Below are 24217 nucleotides of genomic sequence, written 5' to 3'. Positions count from 1 at the left end.
GACAAAGCCTTCCACACTCTGAAGCAGTATTTGATTAAGGCACCCATTCTGCAACCTCCTGATTGGACGAAAGAGTTCCATGTACACACTGATGCATCTATTGAAGGCTTAGGCGCAGTCCTATGCTAGAAGGGCTCCTCAAAGCTGGATCAACCGATCTATTATGCAAGCCAAAAAGTCACCGATAGGGAACAGAACTATACAGTGACAGAGCTGGAGTGCTTGGCAATGGTGTTTGCCCTAGAGAAGTTTCGCCATTACCTCCTGTCCACCCACTTTAAATTTTATGTGGATCATGAGGCCTTATCCTTCCTAATGAATAAAGCAGATGTGAAAGGACGAATGATGAGATGGCTCCTTTTATTTCAGGAGTTTGACTTTGAGGTGATTACTAAGCCTGGTCGTTCCCATGTTTTGGCTGATCATTTGTCGCGTATCCCACAAACTGCAGACGAGGAGCAGGATGACCCAGACCTCCCTGATGCTTCCCTATTCTTGGTAGAAACTGTAACTCCCTAGTATGCAGACATTGCCAATCTGCTGGCAATCCAAAAGTACCCTCCTGGTATTTCTAGTCGGGAAAGGAAGAAGCTCATGTTAGAATCAGCCCCCTACACCCTACTAGGTGGCGCACTGTACAAGAAAGGCAAAGATGAAGTGCTCCGAAGATGTGTTGCAGGAGAAGAGATTGGGATTGTTCTGAAGGCTTGCCATGACGAGCCATGTGGAGGCCACTTTGCAGGAGAAGCTACAGCTAGGAAGGCTCTGCTAGCAGGTTATTGATGGCCTACCATCCACAAGGATGCCTATGATTACTGTAAAAGATGTGATGCTTGTCAAAGAATGGGGAAACCCACGAAGACAAGTGCCATGCCACTGCAACCTATCCTTCCTTTGAAGCCGTTTGAGAAGTGGGGCATCGACTTCCTAGGTCCAATCGATCCTCCTACCAGAAGGAAACATAACCGATACATCCTCGTATGTACGGATTATGTCACAAAGTGGTGTGAAGCTAAAGCCCTAAAGCGGGACGATAGTAACAGCGTGGCCCTGTTCATGTATGAGAATATCATCACCCGTTTTGGCAGTCCCTTAGAGCTGGTAAGTGACAGAGGCACTCATTTCCTTAATAAAGTCATGGAAGAATTGACAGAGTTGTATAAGATCCGCCGTCGCAAGTCCACTCCTTATTACCCCAGAGCCAACGGCCAAGTCGAAGTCACAAATCGCATCCTCTGCTCGATTCTGACAAGAACGATTGCCGCACATCATCGTGATTGGGATGATCGACTTACAGAGGCCCTCTGGGCGTACAAAACCTCCCATAAAGCAACAACAGGACAGACACCTTTCCAGCTGGTGTATGGTACAGAAGCTGTTTTTCCTGTTGAACTGGAATTACCCTCTTTGAGAGTGGCTATCAAAGAGCGTTTGGGGGACGATGATTCACTGCAATGCCGTCTCCTGCACTTGGAATGTTTGGAAGAAATTCGTAGGATGGCTCTACAGTGCATGGAAGCCACGCAAGCTCGACGCAAGGCTTACCATGATAGCTTCATCAAGCACAAGGAGTTCAAAGAAGGTGATTTGGTCTTAGCCTATGATTCACGCTTTGGCAAGTTTCCTGGCAAGCTCCAACAGCGGTGGATAGGCCCCTATAAGGTACTTGTCGTCAACCCTAATGGCTATGTCCAAGTGCAGACCGTTGATACCTCTGATGATCCCTTCCTGATCAATGGATATCGCCTAAAGAAGTACTTCCCTCCTTGGGGATCTTGACAATCACGGTCACTTGATCCTTTTCCTCGTTGGCGCGGCACTGTACTTCTTATGATGCTACTTTTGATAGCCGTTCTTCAGCCACTTCTGATGAGGTGGACGCAACCCTCTATCCCCTCAAATCCCCCTTTCAGCCTTGATCTCTTATCCTCTATTTTCCACCAACGACAGTGGCGAGGTTGGTTCTGACAAATGGTCTTTCTACCATTCCCTTGCTCCATTCGAAGAAAAAAAAAAGAAAAAAAAGAAAGAAAGAAAAAGAAAAAAAAAACTATCGGTCATGGGAAAAAGGACTTAGGTCCGTGTCATGCCGACCTATTCTTCGGGAAAAGGTGGAAACACCCTCGGGAATAGGGGAAAACACGAAAAAAGAAAAAAAAAACAAAACTGTTATGGGAGAAAAGGAAGCAATTCCCTGTCATAGCAGGCCTCGTTCCAAGAAAAGGTGGCAAACACCCTTGGGCGAGAAGCTGGCTGTGGAAAAGGTGGCAACACCCAGCAGTCCAGAAAGCGGATTCATTAATTGATATCCCTAGGATCTAATTCCGAAGCTACCTCCCTTGGTACGCTGTGTCCTGGGTCTCTCTACAGAGCGTCTAACTGTCCTCTAGCAGACGACATGTTCCTATCCAACACAATGTTCGATTTGATGGCTACCTCCCTGGGTACGCCTCTTCAACAACTGACGACGCGATCTTCATCGACAAATAATCGAGTGTTGTGAGCTTTCATCCTAACCGGATGGGGAAGTGAGTATGGTTGCCCTTTGTAACTATCAACAGAGAGTGAGACAGAGGGTGGGGCGAGAGACCAGTCTTTTCCCTTCAAATCAAATGAGAGGTGAGAAGTGTGAATGAAGTGTTGCACGCACGGGATGGGCCTCTCAATGCACAAAGCACAATTTGTTCTGTGCACTGCACTATAAGGCTCCCTGGCCTTCCTTCTCGCACTGTATGCCGGCACAGGGCGGGATGCACAGTTGCACCATCCAATGCACACAAGGCATACAACCTTTGCACAAGTGACTGTGAGGATTACATCAATGGGTTTCAGGACATGGTTGCCCTCCTGTAATTATCAACAGAGTGTGAGATAGAGGGTGGGGCGAGAGACCAGTCTTTTCCCTTCAAATCAAATGAGAGGTGAGTAGTGTGAATGAAGTGTTGCACGCACGGGATGGGCCTCTTAATGCACAAAGCACAATTTGTTTCTGTGCACTGTACCATAAGGCTCCCTGGCCTTCCTTCTCGCACCGTATGCCAGCACAGGGCGGGATGCACCGTTGCACCATCAAATGCGCACAAGGCATACAACCTTTGCACAAGTGATCGTGAGGATTACCTCAATGGGTTTCAGGAAAAGGCTGCCCTCCTGTATCTATCAACAGAGCGTGAGACAAAGGGTGGGTTGAGTGTGACTGGAGTTTCTTTAATCAATTACCGAGAGGTGAGATTGAGGGACGTTACGACACTTGGAGTCAGGTATGTTCACGTTTCCCTATGCACCCACGGGATGGGTCTTTGCCGTCATCACAAGACACATCACCCTGTTCTGTACACTGCATTCTAAGGCTCCCTTGCCTTCCTCCTTGCACCTATGCCAGACGGGTTGGATGCACTAATGCACCATCAACTGTGCACCCTGGCATACTCCCTCTGCACCATTCCCCTGTTGATTCCTAAACCGGGTACGAGATATGGGTTTCAATCCTTATTACTCGAGTGATATTAGTCATGGGGCGAGTGACTATTCTTTCATTTCATTTGAGTGATTGTGAGTGGAGTGTAGTATTCCTTATCATCGACAAATTTCCTGCGATTCTTTCCATCAGCTACCTCCCTGGGTGCTGCCGCGTGGTCCCTTCTATGAAGAACGTGTACAGCGAAGATGCCTTGGTACCTCCAGACGCCGACAACAACACTGGACGTGCCATCGACACTCAACCTTGCTTCTTGACGAAATGGGCCAAGTTTTTCTAACTCTCCCACTTTGGTTTCTTCGTGACGGTCATGTTTTAAGTGTGGGGACGTTTGTGGACGGTCTGTGGCATGGTCCTAGGTCCCTGTTGCTCGGTTAACCCTATCTATTACAATCTTAAGTGTGGGGACGCGTCCCTGCGCGTCTACATTGCAGACCCTTCTGCATATGCCTTCACCTGCTCATGCCTTTATGCCATGACTTGCTGTTACCCTAATGGGGTCCCTTCCCACCCACCCGTTTATGTTCCACCCACCCTTGGGGCTGTTCCCTTTCAGTTTTCCTTCATTCCCTGTTTTTGAGATCCTGCCATGTGAATGCACCCTACATTCCCAAACTCCACATCCAACCTCATAGCCATGTTCCTCCCTTTGAACTGACCATTTTTCCTTTTTACCTACCCCTGTTCCGATGCACGGTTTTTGAGTTATTAATTTTTGAAGCATTTTTTGCAAATTAGTCGGTTTTCCATGTGAACGTGCTTTGCTTGCTTTAGAACCGTGATCTGACATCATCGCCCTGACAACCACTTTTCCCCTGACATTTTTCCTTTTTACGCTGTGTCATTCCAATACATGGTTTGTCCAATATTAATTTTTCAATTTTTTACAACTTTTTCGTGCGTCTTTTTGACATTTTTCCATGTGAACCTGCCCTCTTTGCATCAGAATTCCAATTTGATTTGACAGCCGTGTCCCCTGTGTCTTCCCCCACCTTTTTGCTTTTTCCTCCCCCCTCTTTCAACTTTCGGATTTTTACTTATTACTTTTTCCGTGAGTTTTTGGGTGTATTTTTGGAGTTTTTCGCATATGAACCCCTGCTACTTCCACCGGAACTGCGGTTTAACATGCCAACCCTGTGTCACCCCTTCCTGCGGATATTTTTCCTTCTTACTGCATGTCATTCTGGCGAACGGTTCGTCCGATATTAATTTCTGATCCCATTTTTGGGTTTTTTTTGGGGTTTTCCCACGTGAACGCGTCTTATCTCAGTCGGAATTATGTTTTGATGTGATAGGATTGTCGGGCACGTCTTTTTGCACAGTTTTTCTTTTTTCTGCACCTCATTCCAATGCACGGATCTCCCGATATTAATTTTTAATTGCGTTTTTTGATCCGTTTTTTGTGTTTTTTGCACGTGACTGCCCTTTACCCCTCCCGGAACCTCCGTCGCATATTTTCCATGTCTTCCCCTGCCGTCCTGCCCACTTTTTGTTTTTACGTCCTTTCGTTTTGACGTCCGGATTGGGAGTTATTAATTTTTCTTTATTTTTATGAGTATTTACGTGCTCCATCCCGCGCGTGCACGCGCCTTTTTTCACTTTTACTCGTCTTAACGCGCCCCGGTCGTGTCCGCGTGCTCCGTCCCTGCATCCAGACGCCTTTTCACTCCCGTCACCGTAAATTTTTTTACCCCTGCCCCGCGCATGCGCGCGGGATAGGGGCGTCTCCCTTTTCCTTTTTAATTCCTTAATTCCTTAATTACTTCCTTTATTTATTTATTATTATTATTATTTAAAAAAAAAAACAAACCTACCCTGTCCCCAACGGACCCCCCTCTCCCAACTACCCTTCCCCTCTCTCTCTTTCCCTCTCTCTCTCTCTTCTTCTTCTTCCTCTCCCCTCTTTCTCTCTCCCCGGTCCTCCCGCCTGCATCCTCCTTCTTCCTCCATCCCCTCCCTCTTTTCTTCCTCCCTTCACCCTTCCTCCCTCTTCTTCCTCTTCTTCCTCCTCCTCCTTCTCCTCCTTCCTTTCTCCTCCCTCTCCTCTCCTCCTCCTCGTGGCGCTGCCGTCCTTCCTGCCGCTTGCCGTCCTCCCTGCCGTCGCCTCCGCCAGCCCATCGCTAGGAGGTCGCCGTCGCCGTCGCCTCCGCCAGCCAGCCCGCCGTCGCCGCCGAGGCCGCCGAACACCCGCAGTCGACCCCGCCGCATCCCTGCCGTCGCCCGTCGCCAGCATGCCGCCGTTGTCGTCGAACGTCCGCCCGACGCCGCCGCATTCGCCGGATCACCGCTGAGCGCCGCCCGACGCCGTCCCCGCCACCCTCCTCCTCTTCCCCCTCCTCCTCCTCCCTAACTACAATTAGAGGTTAGTTAACTAACCTTATATTAGTTAACTAACCTAACCTTACATTAGTTCCACTAACCTTCTATTAGTTACTTTAACCTTCAGTTGGTTACACTAACCCTAGTTAGGTTAGTTCTAACTACCCCTAGTTAGGTGCCTAACCCTAACCCTAACCCTAACCCTAACCTAACCCCCATCCCACTAACCCTAGTTAGGTGCCTAACCCTAACCCTACTTGGGTTAATTAACCCCCCTTAGGTTAGTCTCCACTGACTTGCCTTAACTGACTTCTCTCACTTCACCTAGACTAACCTAGTTCCATCTGACTAACCTGACTAGACCAGATTTGACTTACCTGACTTATCTAGCCTACCTTGACTTAGCTGACGTAATTTGACCTCACTTACCAAACTAAGCTGATTTTCCTGATTTAACTGATTTACTTAATTTATAAATAAATTTCCACCTCATTAAAATTCAGAAAAATTTCTAAAAATTCCCTTCGCTTTTTGCCAATTTTTGGAAATTTGTCAGCTAGAAATTTCCACCCCCAAAATTTCTGAAAATTAAATATTTCCCAATTTATCCCAAAAATTACCAACAAATGTCAAAAATTCATTTACAATTAGTGCAAAAAATTCTACAAAATTCCCCTCATCCCTCTTGACCCTTTTCCATTCATTTTTCATTTTAAAATTTATTTTTCACTTTACAACATTTTCATACATGGAACCCCTATTTTTTTAAAAAAAACCAACAAATAATAATTAACCATAAAAATCCTCATCTTATTTTTATACCCTAAATTGTGGATATTTCCTGCATGGCTGCATTTTCATTTTTTCCCTTCATCACATATTCATGTGCTATATATCTTGATTTTATTATCATTATTATTATTAAAAAATATATAAACAAAAAAAACCAAAAACAAAAACAAAAAACAAAAAGAAAAACACAAAACAACCACAAAAACAAAAACCAACCATAAATAATCACAAATTACAAAAATTAAACACCCAACAAAAACAAAATCAACACACCCGCTAAGGTGTTGTCTTTGTTGTTTCGTCAGTGGTCTTTACTTTTCCTTTACTGGATTCACTTCTTTTGGGGGACTCTTCCGTGCGCATTTCTGCATTACATACACACCCCTTCCAGGTGTTTATTTTATGTGCTTTATTTATTTTCATTTTTTCCTTAATCACAAATTAATTGTTAAAATGAACTATTTATTCACCCACAGTTTCCACGTGCATTCGCGCTATATACACACACATATCTTTTTAATTAAACTAAACCCACCGTTCACTTAGCATGCGCTACGTGCGCTACAGAGGCACTTTAAATTTTTAATTAAAATTAACCAGTCGTCACAAGAGCACGCGTTGGCAAAAAAGCGCTCCATATCACCTTAATTTGTAATCAATGAATTTGCATTTAGAGACCCAGTCTGGGTATCGAAGTCCGGGATTCGAATTAACGCACCGTTTTAACCTAATAATTGGTAATTTAATTTCTAATAACGAACCGCCGTTTTCTTGCTAAGGTTTATTACTTAATAAAAATTCACCCATTTCTTAATCATTTCTTAAAATCAACCCTTCATTAAATTAATCCCCCCTCACTGCACTTCATTCCCCTTTTTAACGAACCGTTTCGTGGGATGGGTATGCGCAGTCATTGGAGTTATTTCCATAGTCAAACACTGGTTTATCAACGATGTAGTCTTGATATGTGTCGGATGTGGTATTGTTTTGGTTTCCTGTCTTTATTACGGTTAAGGGTACGGTATGCAGTTTTTTCTTTTCTTACCTGATACGGGGTTCTGGGTGTTTGTCTGATGCATAGCATGAAGCTTTCGGTCGCATTTGTCTCGAGGTCATGTCGAATTTTTTCTAGGCTGTGGTTTGCTTGGGGTTAGTTGGTCGAGTCACATTTTATTGTTTTGGTTGTTCTCTTATCCTTGGTTTTTTGTCTGTTGCTTTGCAGGCATTCTCCTTGATTGTCTATGTTTGTGGTGTGTGTGTAACCATCTGAATGGCGCCTTCTCACGCTCCTCCCCCTATCCGGTACGTCCCATTAGTTAGTAGGGATTACTCTTCCCTACTTACTTTTGAGCCTCTCATGAAGGCGGGACTTGCTGCTTTTGTGGCTACTTCTTTTCCATTGCTTCCAGAGGATCTGTCGTTATGTGATGAGTTTCTAGCCTCTTACAGCAAGAAGACAGGCCTAGTCCAGGGAATTTCTATGACTTTGACACCTCGCGGCCTAGGGAAGGCTCTGTCTCTTCCCTCCAAAGGTGAACCTTTTGTTACCACTCGTCAGCTTTTCTCTAATGAAGAGATTCTGAAGCTGTTCCAAAAGCAGACAAGGGAAATGCTGGATGTTAAGAAGGTGATCAACTCTTCAGGAGTTTCCTTTTCTATGATCACTGATCCCGTATGGAAGACGATCTGTCAGTTTCTCCAGGACCTGCCAAAACGCCATCCCAATACTTGTCCAAAGAGCTTTTTACAGCTTCCAGGATGGTGTTGAAAGGAGTTGCTATTGATTGGAGCACTTACCTCCTCACTAAAATGGATCAACATTTCGTCAAAGTCACCAGGGGTAATGTTACCAATGTCACATATGGATCATATTTGTCTGCCTTCTTGACCTATTCAGGTTTACAGAAGACTGTGCCTCCACCTCCTCCATCAGATCCTGTACCTCCTCCTCCACCTTCAGATGAGTCCGAACCCATTGACATAGAGGATGATGATTCTCCGCCTCCCCTGGTCATCCAGCGCAAACGCTTGAAGAGGGTAGCGGATAAAGCTCCTTCCGTACTTCCTTCAGTGCCCATCCCTGCTACCTCTGGCAGTGATCTCCCTGGGTATCTCACTTGTAATAACCTATTCCGAGCACATCGAGAAGGATCATTGGACATATCAGTTCCCTCCCTGAATAGTCTAGTCTCAGGAGATGCCATTCCTTTCCTCTGTAAAGATATTCAGAGCTCCATTGAGTTGTCAGTGACAGCCTGTGTTCAACAGCTGTACGCGTCTTTTTATGAAGAACTCATGCAGTCTAAGGACCAGTTGCATAAGGCAACATCCGAGTTAGCTTCTGCTAAGGATACCCTAGCAGATTTGTTTAAGCTAATGGAACAACAAACCCAACTGGTTGCCACCCAAAGCGATGAGATCTCTTCTTTGAAGATCCAGTTACTCGAGGCTCAATCCTAGGTTACTAGCCTTTCAGAGGAGAAGGAGAGGATGTCCAGAGAAGCGCAAGAGTTCCAAGCTATCTTAGATGACAAACTTTCAGCTTTACAGATTGCTAATGACACTGTGGCCTCCCAAGCCTCCCAAATCAAGCAGTTGCAAGATCAACTGGCGAAGTCCCGCTCTGTTCCTCCAAGCCCTAATGTTCCCTTGATTCCTTCTCTTTCACAGCAGGACTTGGCTGCTCTTCAGAGACAAGCTACTTTGTGTCCTCTATTCCAAGATAAAGTGGAAAGATTGCAGTCCAGAATGGACTTGTTATGGTCTACATTTGAGCAGTTTCACGAATATGTTCTACCAGACCATTCTTTCTTTGTCCACTACCACTTACAGAAGTTGGCCTTCTACATGAAGCTTTCCACGATGGATTTACCTCTTCCAGAGGATGGATGGAGTGGGGTTGGTCTGCTGAGTTGTTGAAGAGGTAGTAAGGATGGTGTTTGAAGATTCTGTCATGCCAGATACCATGTTGATGTCATACATGTATCTACGAGGGGACTTGTTAATTCCAGATGAGGTGGATATGGCATGGTATGTGGGGGATGTGGTCTTACAGGCTGTTTTGTATGTCAACCATTTGGAGTTACACATAGCTGACATATTCCAGAGTTATTCCTCCAAAGTGGCTGATTGTCATGATAATTCATGGCATCCCATGATTGATTCTGTGGTCCTGAATCAAAGACAAAACACAGCTCTTACCTCTACCCAGAGTACTAATCAACTGAGGATGGATCTCTTAGCCTATCTTTCAAAACATAATCCGTTTGATGCTACCTTCTTTGATGCCTATCATAGATGATCTCTCTTAGGACCTTCTGTTCCTACCCTCCTCTATTACCAACAAATGGCTCACCGCTATGCTATATATCTTTCCCTTTGTTAATCTAATTCCACAATTATTTTACCCCTTCTTTTCCAACCTTCCTCTTTCCCTCAAATTCCCATTTTTACATACTGTTTCTTTATTGAGGATAGGGTATTTTCCCCTTCTCCACCCTATCCTTCTCCCTCCATTCATGTACCCTCCACATTTCCTATTTATCAGTTAACACCCTTCCTTAGTGATTCCCTCCAAATTTCTGCCACTCCTTCTTTAACCTTTTCTTCCTTTTATGATTTTGCATATCCCTCACTTCATCCACTCTTCCTTATTCCACTACCCTCTCCTAACACTTCTATATCTCAACCACCTCAGTTGGTTAGTGACTGTGACGGGTTTGATAATCAGATTTCCAAAAGAAGGGGATGGAGTTCGAATGATTCCCTTATAGGACCTCAGATTAATTGGCCAGTAATTCCAGGAGAATGGACAGCTTCCAGTCAAGCTTATCAGAACTATGTTCATTTTGCTCAGCAGTATTCACAGTCTCAGATCCCTCAGTGAGATTAACTGCTCACTTTGCTTGGTACCTGGCGTATATGCATAGGCACTCTCATAATGATTCCAAGCCTATTCCAAAGTTGTGCATGAATGTCAATGTGAGCATTGATTCCCAACAGCTGGATATATTGTATTTTCATGCCCTTTGTTTGCCTAGCAGATACCTGGTCCTGTTGGAAAGGATGTGCTATCTTCAGTTTTTTCAAAATCCTCCCAAAACCTTTGTGGATGAATCCTTGTCTATGGATCGTTTCCGACAACATCAATCTTTTAAGAGGGATCATCTTCATTGATACCTTTCCAATGTATGGTGGATGCTTTTTAATGAAAATCTCTCTTTTTGGAGGAGTCATTCAGATGGTTGTGTTGTGTGTAGTGTTTGTGTTGTGAGTTCATTTATGTAAAACGCACGTGGTGGTTTCCTATTGGATTTCGTGTGCGAGCTACATTTTGGAGAATTGTGGTGTTGGGGTCGTGGTTGCAGAGTTGAGACTGATGCTGATGAAGAAGAAGAAACCTCTTATATCCTTTACAAATTTGTTGTGATTTTTTTAGTTTGATAAGAAGTGTTAATGAATAACGGCTTTTCCTTTCTTTGTATTTTTATATCAGAAACACATTATAAGTTGGGGTCGTGGTGAATGGATTCTTTTTGAAACGATATTGCCGATCAAAGTTGAGCTTTTCCCTGAACTTGTATTCCCTTTTTCCTAGGTCGCGAGGACGCTTCCTTATAAAGTGTGGGGATATGTTGAGTGTTGAAATGACTTGTTTTTTTGGCTGATTTTTGTTGTTTTTGAGAGCTGAATGGTTGATTTTATGAGATGATTGATTGGTTTGGAAGTGGTTTGAGAGTGTTTTGGATGATATTGATTGTGTTTTGGGAGGTTCATGATGTTTATTGGTGGTTCTGTGATGTTCTGATAGGTTCTGATTGGTTATGTATACCTTCTGTTTTGGTCTGTTTTGTTCTGATTGTCTTCTGTAAGGAGGGATGGATTATTGATTGATGAAGATTGAGATCTTGTGAAAGCTTATTGAATGGTTTGTGAGAGTATGGAATGGTTTGAGAATGAGTTATGTGGTTTTGATGACCTTCTGTAACCTTCTGTAGGTCTTCTGTAGAGCTTCTGTCTCTGTTCTGTTCTGTTTTGTACTGTAGTTGTTCTGGTACTGTTTTGTATGCTTGTGTATGTGTTCTGATGGATGAGAGTGTAGCTTGGGAAAGTTTTCTAGCCTTGGAAAGAGGTGAATACAAGTGCAAAAGAGCTGAAAGAACTAGAAGAAGTGGCTGCTGAAGACTCAAGTGAAGACTAGAGTGAAGTGACAGTAGTGAGCTATGAAAAGACACTGTAGTGGCTCTGGTGACTCTTCATATCAGACATACCTCTTGGGAGGGGTATCCACGACCTAAGAAGGATTATTGAGAGTGATTTTGAGAGATTGTAGTGAGGATATGATGTATTATTGATGGAGAGAGAGAGAGAGAGAGTCAGAGATAGCCAATTCTACTGAAACAGAGTGATTGTATATGAGAGATTGAGAGAGAAGACTATGAAGATGTTGAAGATGAATACTATGTGATGTATTTCCATTCAAAGATGGTGTATTCCTTTGCTTCCTTTGTTCTATTGATGGATTTTGTGAAGATGTTGAAGAATATGGTTGATTCTATCAAATCCGTGGGAGATCTACATGATGTTGTATGAAGATTTGTTGTGCCTGGTGTTCTTTTCTTCATTGTGATCATATGAAACATAATAAAAAAGCTTGTTGATGTTACAAGATAGATTTTCTTGCAAGAGAATTCCCTTTTCCTTGGTGTTCCTCTTGGGGCTCCAGCCTCCTACTCTGACCACATAGGGTGTTCCTTTCCATCCCTATTCTTTTCCTATTGCAACTATACAAGAATAGGGATATGCATAATGACTACACCTCTTGCAATATTTCGGGAAATCGAGGAGATCTTGAGGAATAACAAAGCCAAACTAGCATGATCAAATTAGTAAGGTGAGCTAAATGCTCACTTAATAGTATGCTACTTTTTGTTTTCCATTACTTTTTGTATATTCTCATTGTGTTCTTAAAACAAAACACAAATTTGTTGCTAGAGACATTCCTTAGTATGGTGGAAAATTTGTTTATTTGGAAAGCTTCTTGAACTATAGAGAAACATTACTTAACTTGATCTGTACCTAGATCTATAGGTAAAGCTAAATACATAAGAAGAGGAAGGTAGAACATTGGATGTGGATCAAGGAATCGCAATAGACTACAAAAAGGGAGGTGGGGGAGGACATGAGGTTTAATCCCTACATATATCATTGTAGACTACAAAAAGGGGGGAAGGGGAGGAGGTTTGATCATTGTATCAAATCATTGCTACAAAAATAGGTGATCGGCAATGGGGCATGTTCTCAACCTCCTCTCCATTTTTTGTGCCATGGTTGGGATATGTACACACTATATTGGTGTGTTTGATATCCCATTCCCCTCCCACAAGGTTGATATGAGATGCTTCTCAAACTTTAGTTATTGTGCCTCCAATTCTTGCCAATCCATCCTCTTCATGTTGGCATTTTCTCAAACTACGTTGAAGTAGGCTGTAGAAGTTGAAGTTGTTCTGTGTGTGTGTGTGTGTGTGTGTGTGTGTGTGTGTGTGTGTGTGTGTGCGCGCGCGCGAGTGCATCTCTTTCCACCAAGGAGCTTTGCTATCCATCGTTTTCAATCTACAAATGACCTTTGCTATGATGTTGTGTGAGGTGGGAGTAGTCTTGCGCAAGGTGGGAGAGGTACTATACGAGGCCAAAGTTAGAGCCATGGTGGGATATTGTTTCATTGGGCCTTTCTATTTTCCTTTCCATTTAAGTTTAAATACTGTTTAAAAACAAGTTAAGATTTTTGGTTATTGTCACCCTATTCATTGCCATGAGAACCTACTGTTGTTTAAGTTGTTGCTAGTCATGATACTGTTGTTGAAGGTTGTTGAGTACAGCTTCTTGCAGCCCATGACCTGCTGTCGTCATCAATTGATGTGATGTTGTTGCTGCCCCTCTAAAGGCTTTCAATACATGTACTTTATAGCCAAATGAATCCAAGATTTATTGGTGTCAAAATTTAGAGATGAGAGCTAGGGAACAATTAACTGTGCAAGTAGTAATTGAAAGGAAAATTGGTTTGCCCAAAATCAAGACTCTCAGAGGTTATAATGCTTGCCTTTTTCTGTCAAGATAGTAGTTTAAATGGCATGGGGTGTTTGAGTTACATTGTGTGAAACCATTGTTTCTATGGAATAAGTAGGGTTGCTGCTCCATAGCTGCGTGGGTCCTAACTATGGTGTCTAAATTAATATGCACACAAACGGCCTCACATGTGGCAAGTTAATAACTAAGGAGTGGCTCCTATCTGAAGGTGCAAATAAACCACCCATGGGAGGGTTTTGGGCCCCTTTCTGTGGGATTTAATGAAATTGTCTACTGTTGATAGATTGGCCACTCATTGGAGAGAATATGTCTACCACACACATTGAAACTTTGGAAGGACTGGGTGAGATATTGATGCGAGAATGGAATAGATGGCCCCTATTGTACACTACTTGAAACTACTTGCAAAAGGAAACAAAATGAACAGCATACAAACTTGAATTGAAGTGAGAAGGTTGCATGTAGTCCAACAAAAAGACTAGGACACTCAGGTATTTGTGTAGACTGCTTGATCCATTGTTCAATGAAGATGCCTTAGGAACCTCAATTCTGATGATAGATTTGATAGACTTAGGTTACCATCTCAAGTTTACATCCCACCATCGCGAGCTGAGTCTCGCATGGTCTCTCCTTGGGAAGGAGGAGACCCCCCATATAGCATAGGTATTTTAGTTTTTATTTTCCCTGTGCAGCATTTTATTGGTTTTTAGTGTCCATTGGGTGTTTACTTTGGTAACTTTGTGTTTACAACATCACCGTCTCCATGGGACAGATATTCTCCATCTCCACAACCCATCAAGGCTGGTGGGTAGCCCCCTAGAACATCTTTTACTCAAGGAAACAAGAGATCTCATCATTCACAGTTTCAATCACGAAAAACATCTTATGAAGAGGTAAGGAATATTTGTAAACTAGGATGAGTTGCCTTTGCACTTTAATAAGTTGGCGATGTGCTTCATAAACTTATTTTGTACTAATTATCCAGTGGCTATATTATGCAAGATTTCTTTGGCTATGAGGCTCTAATGTCGGCAAACTTTTGGTTCTTATTTGCCATTATATTACTAGAGTAAAATGATATCTGCAAACATGAGATAGCCTAGTTTCTGTGCTAGTCATTTCATCGTAGTAGCTCAAGGCTGATTTTTCCAACCTCCTCATCTAATGCTTAATGCTTATGCTTATCATCAAATGTGCAAGTTAACGATGACAATGGTAACTTTATGTAGAGGGAGGATGATTTACAGAATAATGAAAGGCTACGTGCAGACATGGAGGAAGTTGAGCGAGATGCAGATTGCTCTTGGTGAGTGTGTACAAGGATACTTAATAAGCAATACATGAATAAACTAATGCAAAAATTGGAATTGTAGATTGATATAGACAATGTAGACAACAAATGGTTGGATTTTGGTTAGGGACAAGTCGCCCAAATACTAGTAGACAGAGAAAGGTAGGCTGGGGGGTAGTTGTTGAAGGAGAACCCAACTAACATGTATCCCTTTGTATCCAACCTTGGCAATGATAGCTCATCAATCCTCTATAGCATCTCCGGCTGTAGCCTTGTGACTGCATAAAGGCATCAAACTTATGATACCACTCCCTAGGTGCCTGTTTCAAGCCATAAAGTCTTTTCTTCAATTTGCACACTAGTTGGTGTCTGCCAGGTTCTGCAAAGCCCTTAGGCTACTTCATATAAAGCTCATCATGCAAGTCCCCATGTAAGAAAGCCGTCTTGGCATCCATCTGGTATTAATCCAAGTCAAGCTGAGCAATGAAAGCCAAGACTAAGCACAGGGTGGTCATCTTAACCACAGGAGAAAAGACCTCGTCAAAGTCCACACCATGCTCCTGCTTAAAACCCTTTGCTACTAATCTAGCCTTGTATGCCAACTTGGGGTGTCCAGGGGTACTTTTTAGCTTGTACACCCACTTGCATGGCAAAGCCTTCTTGCCCGTAGGCAAGGAAACTAAATCCCAAGTGTCATTCTTATGCAGGGAGTCTATCTCAAACTACATAGCCCTCTCCCAGGAGTGACTGTCACCCCTGCGCATAGCCTCATCATAGGTGAAAGGCTCTCCTGCATCTATAACCAAGACATAATGCATCGAGGGCTGAAATCTATCAGGTGGACATCTATCTCTAGTTGACCCAGGCTCTGCTGCCTACCCAACTGCCTATCCAACACCCTGACCATGAGCATCTATTGCAGCTGTAGGCTGTCCAACTGGCTGTGCGGGAGCTCTCGGCTCCTCCTAAAATATGACCCTGCGGATCTCAACAACTCTCTCAGACTGCCCATGCATTTTGTCTTCATGGAAGACTACATCATGACTGCGGATGACTTTCCGCGCCTACGGATCCCAGAGACGGTAACCCATCTCACCTGCATCCCCATAACCAAGGAAAATGCATTTGACACTCTTGGGATCCAGCTTACTTCTTTTGTCCCTGGGCACATGGAAAAATACCTCACATCCAAAGACACAGAGATGCGCATAAGAGGGAGGTTTTCCAGTCCATACCTCCTCTGCAACCTAGAAATCCAAACCACTAGAGGGTGATCTATTTATGACATGCACAACTGTACTAACTGCCTCAGCCCAAAAGCTCTGTGGTAGGCCTCCATAGCTAAGCATACTGCGTACATGCTCCTGGATGGTTCTATTCATCTGCTCAGCCAAACCATTCTGGGGAGGGTGTAGGGGGGGTCAACTAACGCTTAATACCCCTCTCATCACATAACTGCTCAAAAGCACGTGAGACATACTCACCCCCATTATCTATCCTGAGGCATTTTAGCCTATACCCAGACTGGTTCTCAACCAATGCAAGCCATCACTGAAACACAGCCAAGACATCGGATTTCAGCTTAATGGGATAAGCCCAAACTTTTCGTGAAAAATCATCTATGAACGTAACAAAATACTTTGCACCACCCATAGACTGACAAGGCATGGACCCACAGACATCCAAATGTACCAATGCCAAGGGCTCACTCATGCATGGCCTACCAGACTTATTATGCGTAGACCTAGTCTGCCTGCCATAAAGACAATGCTCACATGAATCAAAACATGCATAATCAAGGGGCAGTAAGTACTGCAAACCAGAAAGCATTTTCATTCCCTTCAAAGACATATGGCCGAAACGGGCATGCCAAAGAGATACATGTGGGATAGAACCCACAAACAAAACATGATCAAGGGAAGAAGCTGATACAATCAAGGGGTAGAGACTGCTAGCCTTGGCACCTCTCGCAATCACAAGTCTACCACGAGTGATCTTCCATGCAGAGTCTCCAAAACATACATGATATCCTGCGTCATCAAGTTATCCAGCTGACATGAGACTGCTTGTCAAAGTAGGTACATGATGTACATCCTGCATAACAAAACTGCTGCCAGAAGGAAACTGCAGCCTAACATCACCAATGCCCACAATATCAAGAGAGCTGTCATCACCCAAGCGCACAGAACCCGAAACACTATGGTATGAATGAAACCACTCTCGGCAAGGTGTCACATGAAAGGACGCACCTGAGTCCAAGATCCAACATTGTGCATACATAGAGTGTATCTCTGTCATCTGCGAAGCACTAGAAGAAGCTGCTAGGATATAATCATCATCATCAGCATTCTCAGGCTGCATAACATTGATCTCTTCAATTTTAACACTGGACTTTGTAGGTGCTATGCTGCGATTAGAAGACTTATCCTGCACTTTGTCTTTTCCCTTATCTTTGCGCCTTTCATTGCGCAATTCATGGCATTGTGGCCTAATATGGCCCTTTTTCCCACAACGGTGACAAGTAACATCTGCATTCCTGCCACGGGATTTGCTACGTGACTTCCCACAAGACTTGAACCGAGATTTCTAAGAATCCCGTCCACGGCCACTACCACTGCCATGCTTTCCATATCCATCATTCCTGCCTCTAATTGTCATAGCATGAGACACACAAGAGGCATCCAAATTCTTACGTTTAACCTCTTCCTACAGAAGAGCACTCTCAACATCAGATGATTTCAAGGTAGTAGTAGAGGCACATAATGCAGTGCAGAATACATCCTATGACTCATTAAGAGTACCAAGCAAGAAAAGAGGAGTGACATCCTCTGCAAAAGTGATGTCCTGATGCGAAGTCAAGTTCTTGAGTATAGCATGGAACTGGCTCAAGTGAGCAGACATACTCACATTCTCCTTCATGCGGAGATCCATAAGATGCTTCAGCCAATACATCTGACTTGCTGGACTTTTCTTGTCATAGAGATTTTTTATCTTTTCCCACAATTGCCAAGCACGCTGTTCTTCCTCAAAGACATTATAGTGAACATGTTCTGTGAGAGACAATACAATAGTGGACTTGCATAACTCATCAAGCTCAAGCCATTCCTCATCTGGCATAGTTGCAGGCGGATGCCCGCTTAACCTCAAAGGTTTGATATGCGATTTCTGCACCAATACCTGCCAAATCTAGCTCTTCCGATAAGAGTAATTCATACCATCAAGCTTAGTGATGTTGAAAATAGCATGATCAATGGATGAACTCGCCATAATGCAAGCTGGAAGACTGTAGACAGTTCAAAACTACTTGCTGTTTACTGCAGAAAATGACCAAAAAATCACCAAAATCGAGGAAAAATGGCAAAGAAAGTGGAACCAAAGCTGCTGCCCACCAAGTACTAGTGAAAGTACATCATTTCAGAGTGTTTCAGCATGAAAAATCCATGTTAGTCCATACATATATGCTTGCTGTAATAAATTTCAGATTTCAGTAAAAGAGAGCTAACAGTGCCAGAATTGGATCCCAAGGCAATCAGATACTGCCAAGACCAAAGCTGGCATCATGCGGGCATAGCATAAGCATATGACGGTCGATAAGCATGAATCCAACACCCAAGTATTTCATACAAACATCTGCCACCAGTGAGTAGCCACACCGCCCAGGCAACGGCACAAAGTGTTCGTGCCACTACCAAAACTTGACACAATTAGGTGTTAGTTCACAAAGATACGGATCCAAAACTGATACTTAGCTCATAAGCATACAGTGAACCAAGAAATATGATGTATCATCCCAAAAGGTAAGAAGTCCCAAAGTCTCAAGTGTCTGTAACTACTCAATAGCATGTAACGGCTCAATGCATAAAAGCACCACCTGCTCAATGTCTGATAAGCACTCAAGAATGCTCCCATTGGCACAAAAGCCATATGTACAAGCTCAAGAGCTCAAGCCAAGGCAAGACATAGTGCCAATGACATAAGTCCAAGATAATACATCAATAGTACATCCCGAACATGTAGGCGGTAGAGCATCTGTATGTAGCATCCATAAGCATGTAAGACATCAAGTACATCCCAAGATACAACTTTGGAAAGCCAATAAATAGCTCAAGTAAGCTCTGAGAATCCAAGGTCAAGCCAAGACCAAGCTCCAGTAGCCATAGGCTCCAAATAATGTAACTAGCATGTAGTAATGGCATAGGCTAAGCATGTTAAGACCGGTCAGACATAAGCAACATACATGCCATAAGTACATCCAAGATGGAGCATCCAAATGCTTTGCAAAGTGAGCTCAAGCTCAGCCAATGATCCCGAATCAAAACCAAGCTCTATGTCGAGCCCCAAGTGTCAATACATCACCATATATGCCCGAAACATACCCCGAAAAGCATAGGCATAAGTATACATGAATAAAATCACTTCAGCCCAACTATGTACAGCAGCAATTTACTGTTCAAAACTGAGAATTTCAGCACCAAAATCAGCTCCAAATGGTTCCCAAACAATAGGCATACATTCCCCTAATATTCGTGCATCAAACGGGAACAATCGGGCATCAAATGACAATGCCAAACAAGCTGTAGCATCAAATGTAGTGTAACACTATCATAAACTACTTGTGAATTGTTATGATAGTCCCAAAACAACGTTAAATCAGTCCAAATGCTATGCCAACACATCAACCATCAAAACCAAGCATCAAAGCATGTTCATATGCCCGAAATGGAGCCTTTCCAAGTACCAATGGAGGGGGAGAGCTGCTATTGTGACTGTCAATACTGAAGACACATATGGGAGGGCTGCATGATTCTGCCAACTGTAAATGCTAGTCCTGGAGCTGCAAAAAATGGTGGCCAAGCTTCAGAGGGGTCCAGTTAAAGCCAAGGAAGGCCTCAAACAAGCTCAACAAGTCTTGTTCAAAGGCAAGTGAGATATGAAGCAAGAGAGTTTCAATGGTGGGGCTACCCCAATCTTTTTTACAGCCTCTGAGACCTAAGAACTGAACCAAACCCTAAAGAAAATGATCAAATACCTCTGATGTAATTCCCTGAAGGTGCCCAACAATGCCCGGAAGGTGCTCGGGAAGCCGGGGTGTGACGGGAGCTCGAAGGAGTCGGATATGGTTGTCGGGAAGAAGACCCAATGCAAGTAGGGAGTCGATGGGATGCTGAGAATGCCACGAAGCAAGCTCAAGAGTCGGAAAGCAAAGCTCTGATACCAGTTTAAAGGGAGCGACCGATTGAAGGTTGAACTCGAGAGCTATGGCAGGAAAGCAAGAGCAAGAAAGAGAGAGACTAGAAATGGGAACGCCAACAGTCACAATGTGTGACTGGGCCTTCCTTTATTCAAACTGTCACTAAAAGAATAAAGAATAAAGTGACGGTGACAGGCGCCTGCCACCTGCAGTGTGCAGTGGCAGTGACTATCAGTGTAGCAATACATGGGCGGCTAAGCAGAGGCGCCTTTACCCCCAACACATATTTTCACCTTAAAGCTAGGGGCACATTATTAGATATGGCACTGAATAGGAATACCTAGTTCTGACTATACTAACTAGTTTGGATGCTGAGAATGCCACAAACCAAGCTCAAGAGTCGGAAAGCAAAGCTCTGATACCAGTTGAAATGGAGCGACCGATTGAAGGTTGAACTCGAGAGCTATGGCGGGAAAGCAAGAGCAAGAAAGAGAGAGACTAGAAATGGGAACGCCAACAGTCACAATGTGTGACTGGGCCTTCCTTTATTCAAACTGTCACTAAAAGAATAAAGAATAAAGTGATGGTGACGGGCGTCTGCCACCTACAGTGTGCAGTGGCAGTGACTATCAGTGTAGTAATACACGGGCGGCTAGGCAGAGGCGCCTTTACCCCCAACATATATTTTCGCCTTAGAGCTAGGGGCACATTATTAGATATGGCACTGAATAGGAATACCTAGTTCTGACTATACTAACTAATTTGGATGTATGAGTTTGAAGTATCATTGCTTGCCATGAATGCATATTTTATCAAGGTTTCTAAGTATGGCAGCAAGACCATGCCCACTGATTGATACATCTCATATGGCCATAAATGCGAGTTAGTATTGCCTACATACTAACTATGAAATTCAACATGAGGACATATCTCCTTACCTTGCTAATCTATTATGGTATCTTGGTGCTTTGATATCATGGTTACTTAGAAGTATCAACTTGGTGAGTGTAATGGACTAGTAGCTTCTTGTAGCAAAAGCATATAATATGACTAGTATAGTGATGACCTGTACATCAATAATGTGAGTTATGGTAGTTTTGGCAATATATGCATGTGCCATGGATGTAAGTGTGCATGCATCTTCTTGATCTTTTCTGCTTCTTCTTCTTACTCCTCCTCCTCCTCCCCATTCCCTTTCTCTCATTTGCCCTTCCTTCCTTTTTTAGGCTCTTTTTTTAACTTTCCATAGGCAAAGGCCATTGTGATCATTCTCTTGCCCGATGGGGATTGAATTTCTCTTGCCGAGAGGGGAATGGATTTCTCTTCTAAAAAAGGAAAACCTTTTCGAAATAAGGACAAAATTGTTTGGGTGGGACCACTAAATGACATGAGAACACTTATATTTTATGATCTTGACGACCATTCGTTGTGATATCATTCTTTCCAATCGAGCATATTGCATACCATGGAAGAAGGAAGGGGGGGCGGGATGGATCATACAACCATGTAGATATGAAGCGCCTTTCTCCATAAGTGTAGCACAATCCATTCGAGCACAATTTTTTCTCTTTATTGTGTGCAAATGGTGCAAGGACTGAGGGGATCAGCCGAGAGACAAGGTTATGCAAGGGTATGGTTCCAAAGGATGAATCCAAGCCAAATGCAAAGCAAAGCAATAGTTCTCTGGTCAGCATATACCTAAGTCGGTGAAAGAGTGTTCAAGGCTTCCTGGACCACCAAAGCCTGACTATATCCATCATAGAGAAAGAAAGATCAAGAAACAAACAATCATTGTGTAGCTGAGAGGTAAGCATAATACCTGTAGCTTTTCTTATCGATGTTTTATGGTCCTACTACACATTGAGTTTGAAACAATATATCAATGATTATGTTTTATGGCTGTCTCAGGGATCCATCTTCTCGTGTTTCAAACATGTCGTATGCAGGTTTAGAAAAAGAACATAAATGAAAGAATGAAATATTTGTAGGACTGAGCTATATCAATGCGAGATCATGCTAGGAAAATGGACAAGTAACTAGAAAATCTATCATGATAATGAGATCGTCAATTGTGTTCAATTTATGTAAAGACAAAGACAAGTAGAGGCGAGGCACAACTTTGTGAGAATAAGAAATATAAGAAAGAAAGTCAGCAAACATCTATTTCTTTTCTTGGAAACTCTTGGCTGTCTTGAACTTTTCATGAATTGTGTAGTTTCTGCCTATGAAGCTTGCTATAGGTCCAAGGCTGGAATTTTGAACATTGATAGCATGTTTGCAAGAGAGGTGATCTCTCTTGAGCTTAAAATTTTTTGGTTAGGCAGTTTTAAATTTTCCCTCTACTGATTGATTTTGAGGAAAAATTATTATAGATTATCCTAAATAGTAGGAGGGTAATGCACTAGCATAGATGGACCTACAGCTTATGATAGGCTTTGTGGTCTACAAAGGGAAGCCATGGTATATTTAAATTTACTCTTTGGCCCAAAGCACCTCCTTAGTGCTTCCTGTTGACACATGATAATACCAACAACAACTCTCTCTACTTCCTCATCCTCAAGCTCCACAACTACCTCTTTGAAAGCAAGGTACTGGATTGCATGAGGTCAGAGAGAATTAAATGTTTATCGAATCTTTTGCCTCCTACTGTGACCACATAGGGTGTTCCTTTCCATCCCTATTCTTTTCCTATTGCAACTATACAAGAATAGGGATATGTATAATGACTACATCTCTTGCAATATTTCGGGAAATCGAGGAGATCTTGAGGAAGAACAAAGCCAAATTAGCATGATCAAATTAGTAAGGTGAGCTAAATGCTCACTTGGAAGTATGCTACTTTTTGTTTCCCATTACTTTTTGTATATTCTCATTGTGTTCTTAAAACAAAACACAAATTTGTTGCTAGAGACATTCCTTAGTATGGTAGAAGAATTGTTTATTTGGATAGCTTCTTGAACTATAGAGAAACATTACTTAATTTGATATGTACCTAGATCTGTAGGTAAAGCTAAATACATAAGAAGAGGAAGGTAGAACATTGGATGTGGATCAAGGAATTGCAATAGACTACAAAAAGGGAGGTGGGGGAGGACATGAGGTTTAATCCCTACATAAATCATTGTAGACTACAGAAAGGGGGGAAGGGGAGGAGGTTTGATCATTGTATCAAATCATTGCTACAAAAATAGGTGATCGGCAATGGGGCATGTTCTCAACCTCCTCTCCATTTTTTGTGCCATGGTTGGGATATGTACACACTATATTGGTGTGTTTGATATCCCATTCCCCTCCCACAAGGTTGATATGAGATGCTTCTCAAACTTTAGTTATTGTGCCTCCAATTCTTGCCAATCCATCCTCTTCATGTTGGCATTTTCTCAAACTACGTTGAAGTAGGCTGTAGAAGTTGAAGTTGTTCTATGTGTGTGTGTGTGTGTGTGTGTGTGTGTGTGTGTGTGTGTGTGTGTGTGTGTGTGTGTGTGTGTGTGTGTGTGTGTGTGTGTGTGTGTGTGTGTGTGTGTGTGTGTGTGTGTGTGTGTGTGTGTGTGTGTGTGTGTGTGTGTGTGTGTGTGTGTGTGTGTGTGTGTGTGTGTGTGTGTGTGTGTGTGTGTGTGTGTGTGTGTGTGTGTGTGTGTGTGTGTGTGTGTGTGTGTGTGTGTGTGTGTGTGTGTGTGTGTGTGTGTGTGTGTGTGTGTGTGTGTGTGTGTGTGTGTGTGTGTGTGTCTCTTTCCACCAAGGAGCTTTGCTATCCATGGTTTGCAATCTACAAATGACCTTTGCTACGATGTTGTGTGAGGTGGGAGTAGTCTTGCGCAAGGTGGGAGAGGTACTATACGAGGCCAAAGTTAGAGCAATGGTGGGATATTGTTTCATTGGGCCTTTCTATTTTCCTTTCCATTTAAGTTTAAATACTGTTTAAAAACAAGTTAAGATGTTTGGTTATTGTCACCCTATTCATTTCCATGAGAACCTACTATTGTTTAAGTTGTTGCTAGTCATGACACTATTGTTGAAGGTTGCTGACTATAGCTTCTTGCAGCCAATGACCTGATGTCGT

Source organism: Lygodium microphyllum, chromosome 17, assembly GCF_053477565.2.
Source record: "Lygodium microphyllum isolate KBCC chromosome 17, Lygodium_microphyllum_v1.1.10, whole genome shotgun sequence".
Taxonomy (NCBI): Eukaryota; Viridiplantae; Streptophyta; class Polypodiopsida; order Schizaeales; family Lygodiaceae; genus Lygodium; species Lygodium microphyllum.
Note: the sequence above shows the minus strand (reverse complement) of the source record.